At 43.1% G+C, this 8,611-nt stretch overlaps 1 pseudogene; it reads right to left on the bottom strand.

Annotated features, from left to right (window-relative positions):
• Positions 1-351: 351 nt before the first annotated feature.
• LOC119339626 lies at positions 352-7,936 on the bottom strand (annotated as a pseudogene).
• Between the last annotated feature and the right edge of the window lie 675 nt (positions 7,937-8,611).

Consider the following 8,611-nt stretch of genomic DNA (forward strand, 5'->3'; position numbering starts at 1 on the left):
CTAATCCTATCTTCCATGCCAGAACGAAGCATATTGAAATTGACTACCACTTTGTTCGAGAAAGAGTGGCTGATAAACTGCTGAATATCAGATTCATACCTACAGGTGATCAGGTGGCAGATGGGTTTACTAAACCTCTCACCTTGCGGCAATTAGAAGCTTTTAGGCACAATCTCAACTTAGAAAGTTGTGATTGAGGGGGAGTGTTAAACATTGTAATGTATTGTAACGTGTGCGTGCGTGAGTCTGTTGTAATCCGGTTAGGCTTAGAGATATGATCCCATATTCTGTTAGGTTACTTGGAGATCAATCCTAGCCTAACCAACTCTTGTAATCTCCTGCCTTCGAGGCCTATATCAACACGCACGCGTCCCTGCGCAAAGCATACGCTTAAGCCTAGTTTTCCACACTCTTAAACTCGTGATCTTCTGAATTCTCGTTTCATAGCTGTACACATGGAGATACCCATCTTCTGTCCAGCAACAATCCATTGCTTCCGTTCAATGAATCTAATGCACGTAACTGCAGTACCTGAAAAAGTCAGCTCGCTGGAAATAGTAATAGAAGTAGTAAGAGAAATCAGAAATCATACCACGGCTCGCTGAGACTTTAAGCGCATCCACTTTTTTCTGCGGTGATAAAGAAATAATTAATATGTTAGTCAAATGTGACCAAAAGCATGGATACCCCTGAGAGGCATCAATAATCTTTATCAGAAAAAACAACACTACTACATGCCTGTGTCGGATAGTCCCAAAAGCCAATGTGTCCATTTTCATCTCCTATTATTATACTGCGCAAAAACAAAAACAAAAATAACCACCAACCATATATGTGCACTATCCCTTGTTTACACGTACAAAAGCAAATCTCATTCATGTGTCCAGTCACAAGAGAGGAACTATGCGGAATGAAACTATGGACTGATCAAAGGCCCATTCCCGAGCCAAATATCAATGGAGGCCATTGGTTCCTCTTCCATGATTAAATATCAATCATATTTGTTTCCAAAGATCTTGCCACACATATTGAGGTGGAGGTGCCACATGTATATTCAAGAATGTAAACAGATCAAGAAGAAACACTTCATCTTGACTTTTGTGTGTTCATGCATATGGATTTTCTAAAGAAAGCACTCACCACTGCTTGGCCCGGTTTGTGTCCAAGCAACAGAGATGCATATCTATGTAGACGCGTACCTGAGTCAAAGATGTGAAAACTGGAGGAAGGGTAGATTGGATCGGCGCACCCAATACGATGGCCTGAGGGGGTTTATATATATATGTGCGCTAGGGCACAACGGCATAGCCGGATATACATGAGTTGTTACAGGAGATATACAGATACTAACTACTTCCTAGATCACAACTACATGTTTAACATCCCCTCTCAATCTTAACTTCGTACTAGAAGATTAAGATTGCATCTATTTGATACAAACGGAGCCTCAGCCAGTGGCTTAGTAAATATATCTGCAACCTGTTCTTTCGACGAGATGAATCGAACATCAAGAGCATTCGCCGCAACCCTCTCTCGAACAAAGTGGAAGTCCACTTCTATGTGTTTTGTTCTGGCATGAAACACCGGATTCGCCGACAGGTAGGTAGCACCCAGATTATCACACCACAAGGTTGGAGGCCGAGACATAAATACTCCAAGCTCTCCAAGAACAGACTGTATCCATATTACCTCCGCTGTTCCATTCGCCAAGGCCTTGTATTCAGATTCAGTGCTGGATCGTGAGACGGTGGCTTGCTTCCTCGAACTCCAAGACACCAGATTGGATCCAAGAAACACAGCAAAGCCTCCCGTGGACCTGCGGTCGTCACTGCATCTTGTCCAGTCTGCATCTGAGAAGCAACTCAGCAACATGGAGGGAGACTTCCGTATAGATAGTCCCATACCTCGTGTATACTTCAAGTATCGCAAAATGCGTTTGGCTGCTGAAAAATGTACTGTGGTTGGTGCATGCAAGAATTGACAGACTCGATTTACCGCAAAGGAGATGTCTGGCCTCGTGAGTGTTAGGTACTGAAGGGCTCCAACCAAACTGCGATAATTTGTGTTGTCATCCTGTCCAAGAGGTGTGCCACTCTCCTTGCTGATTTTCTCACTTGAAGACATAGGCATGGTTGAGATCTTGCAATTTTCCATGTTCGCACGGTGAAGAATATCGCCAATATATTTATGTTGAGACAGAACAATTCCCCCTGGCGATGATGTCACCTCGACTCCAAGAAAATAGTGCAGAGGACCAAGATCTTTAAGAGCAAACGAAGCCTGAAGATCAGCAAGCAGCTTGGTGGTAGCAATGGGAGAGGAACTGGCCACAATGATATCATCGACGTACACGAGCATAAACATGGTGACCCCTCTTCGATTGAAGACAAAGAGGGACGTGTCAGCCTTGGATGGCAGAAAACCAAGTTGTTGAAGACGAGTGCTCAATCGAGAATACCAAGCCCGAGGAGCTTGTTTAAGACCATAGAGGGCTTTCTGAAGCTTCCATAGGTACCGAGGGGCAGAAGGCTCTTCCAAACCAGGAGGTTGACGCATGTACACCGTTTCTTGTAGAATGCCATGAAGCAACACATTTTTCCGTCAACTTGGCATTGCACATTATGTATCGTGCCCACACACACATCAACAGAACGGTTCCGCTGAGAGGAAACATCGTCACATTGTTGACATGGGGTTGTCACTCTTATCACATGCTTCTATGCCATTGCGGTTTTGGGATGAAGCCTACCTATGTGCATGCTATCTTATCAATAGACTTCCTAGCCGTGTCATAGGAAAACTTAGTCTCATGGAAAAGTTGTTCCAACAAAAACCAGACTATGCGTCTCTTAGAACCTTTGGGTGCGCATGTTGGCCAAACTTGCGCCCATATAATACACACAAACTCGCTTTTCGCTCTCAACAATGTGTGTTTCTAGGATATAGCATTCGTCACAAAGGCTACAAATGCCTTCATGTTCCCACAGCCCGCATCTATATTTCACGTCATGTTGTGTTTGATGAGAAAATTTTTCCGTTTGCTCAAACCCAAACAGCTCCCGTGACACCCCGTGTTGCAGAACATGCCATCCTCCTTTTTCCGCATGACCACATGAAATATTGCACTTCTGTTTCGAACGCTAATCTGGATGCAGGATCCCGTATGCCACAGAAGATCCCAGGAGAAGGTACCCCAAGATCCCATGCAGATTCTGGCGCTGATCCCGAACGTGATCCGTTCTTGGATCACGTGTCTCCAGACGGCGGAGGAGCGCTTTCTCCCTCCACGCGCGACAGCGACGCGCCCGCCTTCCCATTGGACCAGGTGTCCGACACGGGTGGGCCGCCCGCCCCACCCGCCCCTGTGAGGCGCACGTCGAACCCTGCAGCGGGGCCCACTGCTGGGCCGGTTGCCACCGCACCCAACACGCCTGCTTCCGCCGCCCGCGTGGCGCCCGTGTCTGCTGCGGGAGAACCTGGTGGTCAGCCGTCCCCGGTCGCAGGCGCGGGATCCCAGGCTGATCCATGTGAAAACTGGAGGAAGGGTAGATTGGATCGGCGCACCCAATACGGTGGCCGAGGGGGTTTATATATACGTGCGCTAGGGCACAACGGCATAGCCAGATATACATGAGTTGTTACAGGAGATATACAGATACTAACTACTTCCTAGATCACAACTACATGTTTAACAAAAGAGGCTATGGTTAATATCTGGCTGGGAACGACCTAGAAGTATTACTGCACAGACATCGTAAGCCAGATAGAGAAGATATATAATTTATACCTTGACTGTGGACAAGATTGGCTGCGAAATATATGACCATGTGTGCATGCGCGGTCCAGAACCACCACCACGCAATACATGTGAAAACAACACAAAAGGTGAAGTACATATATCAACCTTCAAATTTAAGTGAGACCAACTTGTATCTATCTATCTTCCATTATACAGATTACTAAAGAAGTTGAAAAAGAACGGCAAATCTATACTACTTATAAAAAGAGCAAACATAATCTTCTTTAAGTGCACCCCACAAAACGTACACGGATACATTACCACCGCATGATTAGTCCCACTAAACTCAATCTAACGGCTAGCCTTAACTTAATCTGTTCTCTGTGTGCACTTAGCAATTTACATTGACTGACCGTACTCCACCGTGAAGGAAAATATGAAGTCCACGCCTGGTCAATTAGGAAACTATAATCACGGACACATCCTATTAAGAAACTAATCACAGACGCATCTAATTATTAGGAAACTAATCACAAACGCATTCTATTATTAGGAAACTAATCACGGGTGCATCCTATTATTAGGAAAATAATGACGAGCGCATCCTATTAGGAAATTAATCACGAACACATCTAATTATTAGGAAACTAATCACGGACGCATCCTATTAGATAACTAATCACGAACACATATACTTATTAGGAAACTAATCGCGAGCGCATCCTATCGTCTCCTATCAGGGAATCGCGATCGCGAGTCGCCTGTCGTCACCAGCCCACCACCCACGCGAGCCACAATGGGAGACATGCGAAGAGGAGCTGCGGCTTCCTCCGAACACGCACACGTGCCGTCGCCGCCTTCGTCTTCTGCTTGGAGGGCAGGTCACTCTTCTACTGACTGCAACGACTTCGCATCATACAGAGAGACCAACCATGTTTCTCCGAATATCTTGAATCATGATCCTTATGACTTCATCTCTACTACTTATAAGAAGTACATTTTTTCATTTGACTATTTTCCTAACTTGGGAGGTAAGGTATGTTTTATCCACTAGAGTTGCTAAAATTGGAAGCATATCTGCAGTTTTTTCTTTCTAAACCGGCATTTGTTGGCCCTTTTTTGCCACTGTTATTCTTACAAGTGGTAGCCTACGTATCATTATTACTACAAACTGAGAGGATATTTGTTATATTGTCAAAATTTTAGAATGTTGAGCCCTTAAAGAAATGTGTAGTACTCAAGTAACTGTTCCAAGTTGTCATATTAATGCTTTTGTCCAGTGATTAACAAGTATAATTACGCAATTTATCAATGTAATTTTTATTTGGTTTACATGTTCTATTTTCATAATAAAGTCACTTTTCTTGCTTCTAGACATTACAACACTTGTGGTGTAATAGTAGAATCGGATGGTCCAACTAATATTTTTTTTGTCTTGTTTCACAGCTGATTCAGTCAAGACATCTCTACACTTCTCTATGTGACAATGGCTTCCTCTTTTCAACAAACCATAGAGGTTTTTTTCCGCTATTGTATGGTTGACACTCAATTGTAATAATAATTCTTGACTGGATTTTGTTGGCACTGAAACGGTTCCTTAGCTTGTCCTAAGTGACATTTTCATGTGTGATTATACTTGCATAAATGTGTGCATATGAAGAATCATGATGAATCTTCTAAATAATTTTGAGTTTTATACATTGGGAAAAGTGGGTGGTCTTTTAATACAGGAGACATGCTGATTAAGGAGAAACTATATTTCAAATTATTTGTATGAGTTGGGAATAAGAGATTGTGTACTTTATAGGGAAATTTCAAATTTATGAATAAATTGTCTTGTATTAAGTATAGTATACTGTGTTAATCCAAATAGACGCGTGTTGCACGTGCACACTTATTAGTCTAAATAGACGTGCGTTCCACGTGCATATTTACTAGTATTAAAGAATGGCAGAGACTGACGCTCATTTTTTCTTTCCCACCAAATTACTTGATGGAAAGATTGAAGTCCAGCAATGTTCCCTCAAGATGTAATTTGCAACATTTTTTTGTATATTTTTATGGACATATCATTGCTAATGCGACGATGAAATGCATAAACTAACAATTTCCATGGGGAAATACTTGCTTGAAAGACTAAAGTGTCTTTTCTTTTTTAATATCTCAATGTTAATACAAGAGTACGCAAAAACATACATAAAACAGCTGACAACTAACTGTGTTGTGCATGTCACCGAGCTTGCTCATCATATTTTACCTTCGAGAATGACGTTGCGATGCGTGTCAAGGTATAAAGTGCTTTCCGTTTCACCTCCTGTACATCATTCCCTGTCTCTTGAAAAAACTTGTCTGGCTGGCTTCGAAAAGTGTTTATATGATCATCATCCCCCAATATTAATGTAGCACTTTGGAGGATCACATCTATGATATACTTTCGTGGTAGATATTCTTTCTCTTGTGTTGTCACGATGAGAGTATAAGGTGTGTTAGGTGGCACAACGTCATACAATGGCAGCCTTAGGAAGGAAGACTCCATGCTATTATCCATAAGCCTAAATGCAACGTGCTTATCGGTGTTATTTGTTAGCTGCAATGGGCACGTGATAGCCTTGTTGGGCTCAAAGGGGAAGCAAAGCGTGGACGGGTGAACGAGAAGAAGCTCTCTTGTCCCACCTGCTGGGATTACATGCGTACTACAGTCTATTTCAGCAAGCCAATCGATTATGTGCTTCATACTAGCTGGTCTCTTTGCCGGATCGACTTCTGTGCACTCCATCCCAATCTTCAGACATACTCGTATTTGATCCCGCTGCAGTGCATCCAACATCGTATTATTCCAAATTTGAAGTACCTATGAAATGCAACCATGATTACGTTATGAAAATGGACCAGCCATTTTAAAATAAAAACTTGGGCTAATGCCAAAGACCATTATTTGTAAGATTTGACTTGGAATGGTGACTAAATTGTTCATACATTCTCAATAGTAACTTGACACCCCTTCTTTCCGGTCAATATCTCTATTATTATAGCACAAGACTATATAAGTCAAACTTGTGCGTGAGTATGATTTCCTTGTTATAGCATTCCGGCGCCAAATATCCCCTGAAAACACATATAGTCTGGTCCATTAGTAATATGCAGAGCAACTGCAATATAAATTTACACTACAGTTGAATAAGTTAAAAATTAAGCTTTCCTTTTTTTTGCGGGAAAAAATATAAAAATTTAAGCTTTCCATATGCTTTGGCAGGCTTACCTCGTTCCAGCCACATTTTTAGTAATGACCCCTGTTTGGTCTTTCTCAAAACACCTTGACAGTCCGAAATCAGTCATTTTCGGCATCATATCCTCATCCAGTAATATATTTCCGGGTGTTAGATCCATGTGCAGAATATTATTCTGGTGAAGATAATGTAACCCTTCACAGATCCCCTTTATCATATCGTATCGCTTTCTCCAGTTAAGTTCTCCAGGTGAATCTACACAGGATAGATGAAAAATATGGATCTAGTTCAGTATATATTTGAGATAATTGAGTTCCTTAACTTTTGGGTGCAAGACAATATATTACATGTGTAAACTATTTAAGTCATATACAGATATATTCCAGTAGTTTGAACCAACCAAGTAAATATCATGTGAAGAAAATTAGAATGGAAACATAAACCTACCTGTTATATAACCATCAAGACTTCCTTTGGGTAGATATTCAAAGCAGAGCAGCCGCTGCTGTACATCCGCCATAACCATTTTCCCTTTGTAGTCCGAAATATTCTCTTGTGTGTCGGCGCAATATCCCAGAAACCGTACAATGTTTTTGTGCTTCACCTTCATGAGACATTCCACCTCACCCTGGAATTGTTCCTCATGCATGTGCGTATTGAACAGCCTCTTTACAGCGAGAACGCCATTATCAAGCACTGCCTGCAGCAGCGAGATCACGCGCGAGAGTTTTCATTTCATATAAAGTTTGATCAAATTAATCGGAGTCAGAGTGCGGGCAGCAGGGCACGCGAGAGCTTTTAACCGTACCTTATAAACCACCGCAAAGCCACCTCTTCCAATTATCAACTCGTCAGAAAAATAATCTGCGAGTTTCTCCAAAAGTGGGAATGGCAGGGCAATGGGCTCTGCGTCTTCATCGTGTACCATGTACTCCAGCTCGATTTGTGTTACACCACCTCGGGGATCCATTAATTAACTGGGCACTCGGGCCAGTTACATGTAGTACTCCTACTTAGTTAGTCTGTCTTGAAACATGATAGCACGCACGGCACGGATCATCAGTTTGCAAATAATCGAGTTGACTCCAGTAAAGTACTAATCACCGCGAAAAACTGCGTAAATCAGATTACGCTGAAAGTAAAGTAGTAAATCAAGTTGAGTACTTCGAAACCACGGCACTTATTTTGGATCGGAGAGAGTAATAATTACGTCGAAAGTAAACCAAAATTACCTAAAATTGTTGCTTGCTGGCAGATGGGGGTGAGGAATACGCGCGGGAGGGTCTCCTGCCTGCCGGGATCAGGGAATGGAAAGATGTGATCAACTAAGCGAGTCGCTCCTCAACTAAGCAAGCAGATGATCCATCCCTGGTGCTCCGCCGCGCGCGTCGCCTCCTCCCAGCGCTCCGGCGAGCATCCCGCAGCGTGTGGCCCCCGGATCTACACTGCTGCGGTGAGAGGCAAGGGGAGCAGCGGGTGGCGGCTGACCCTAGGAGTGGGAGTTGGGTGGGAGTCGTGGGACTGAGGTCGGAAGAAGAGGATTGGAGATACGTACCTAGCAGTAAATCTAGGTCACGGGATGGAGAAGATGATGGGCTTTGGATCACGGACCATATGAACAGCGATCCATCTCTCCGTCTCGGAC

Source organism: Triticum dicoccoides, chromosome 7B, assembly GCF_002162155.2.
Source record: "Triticum dicoccoides isolate Atlit2015 ecotype Zavitan chromosome 7B, WEW_v2.0, whole genome shotgun sequence".
Lineage (NCBI taxonomy): Eukaryota > Viridiplantae > Streptophyta > Magnoliopsida > Poales > Poaceae > Triticum > Triticum dicoccoides.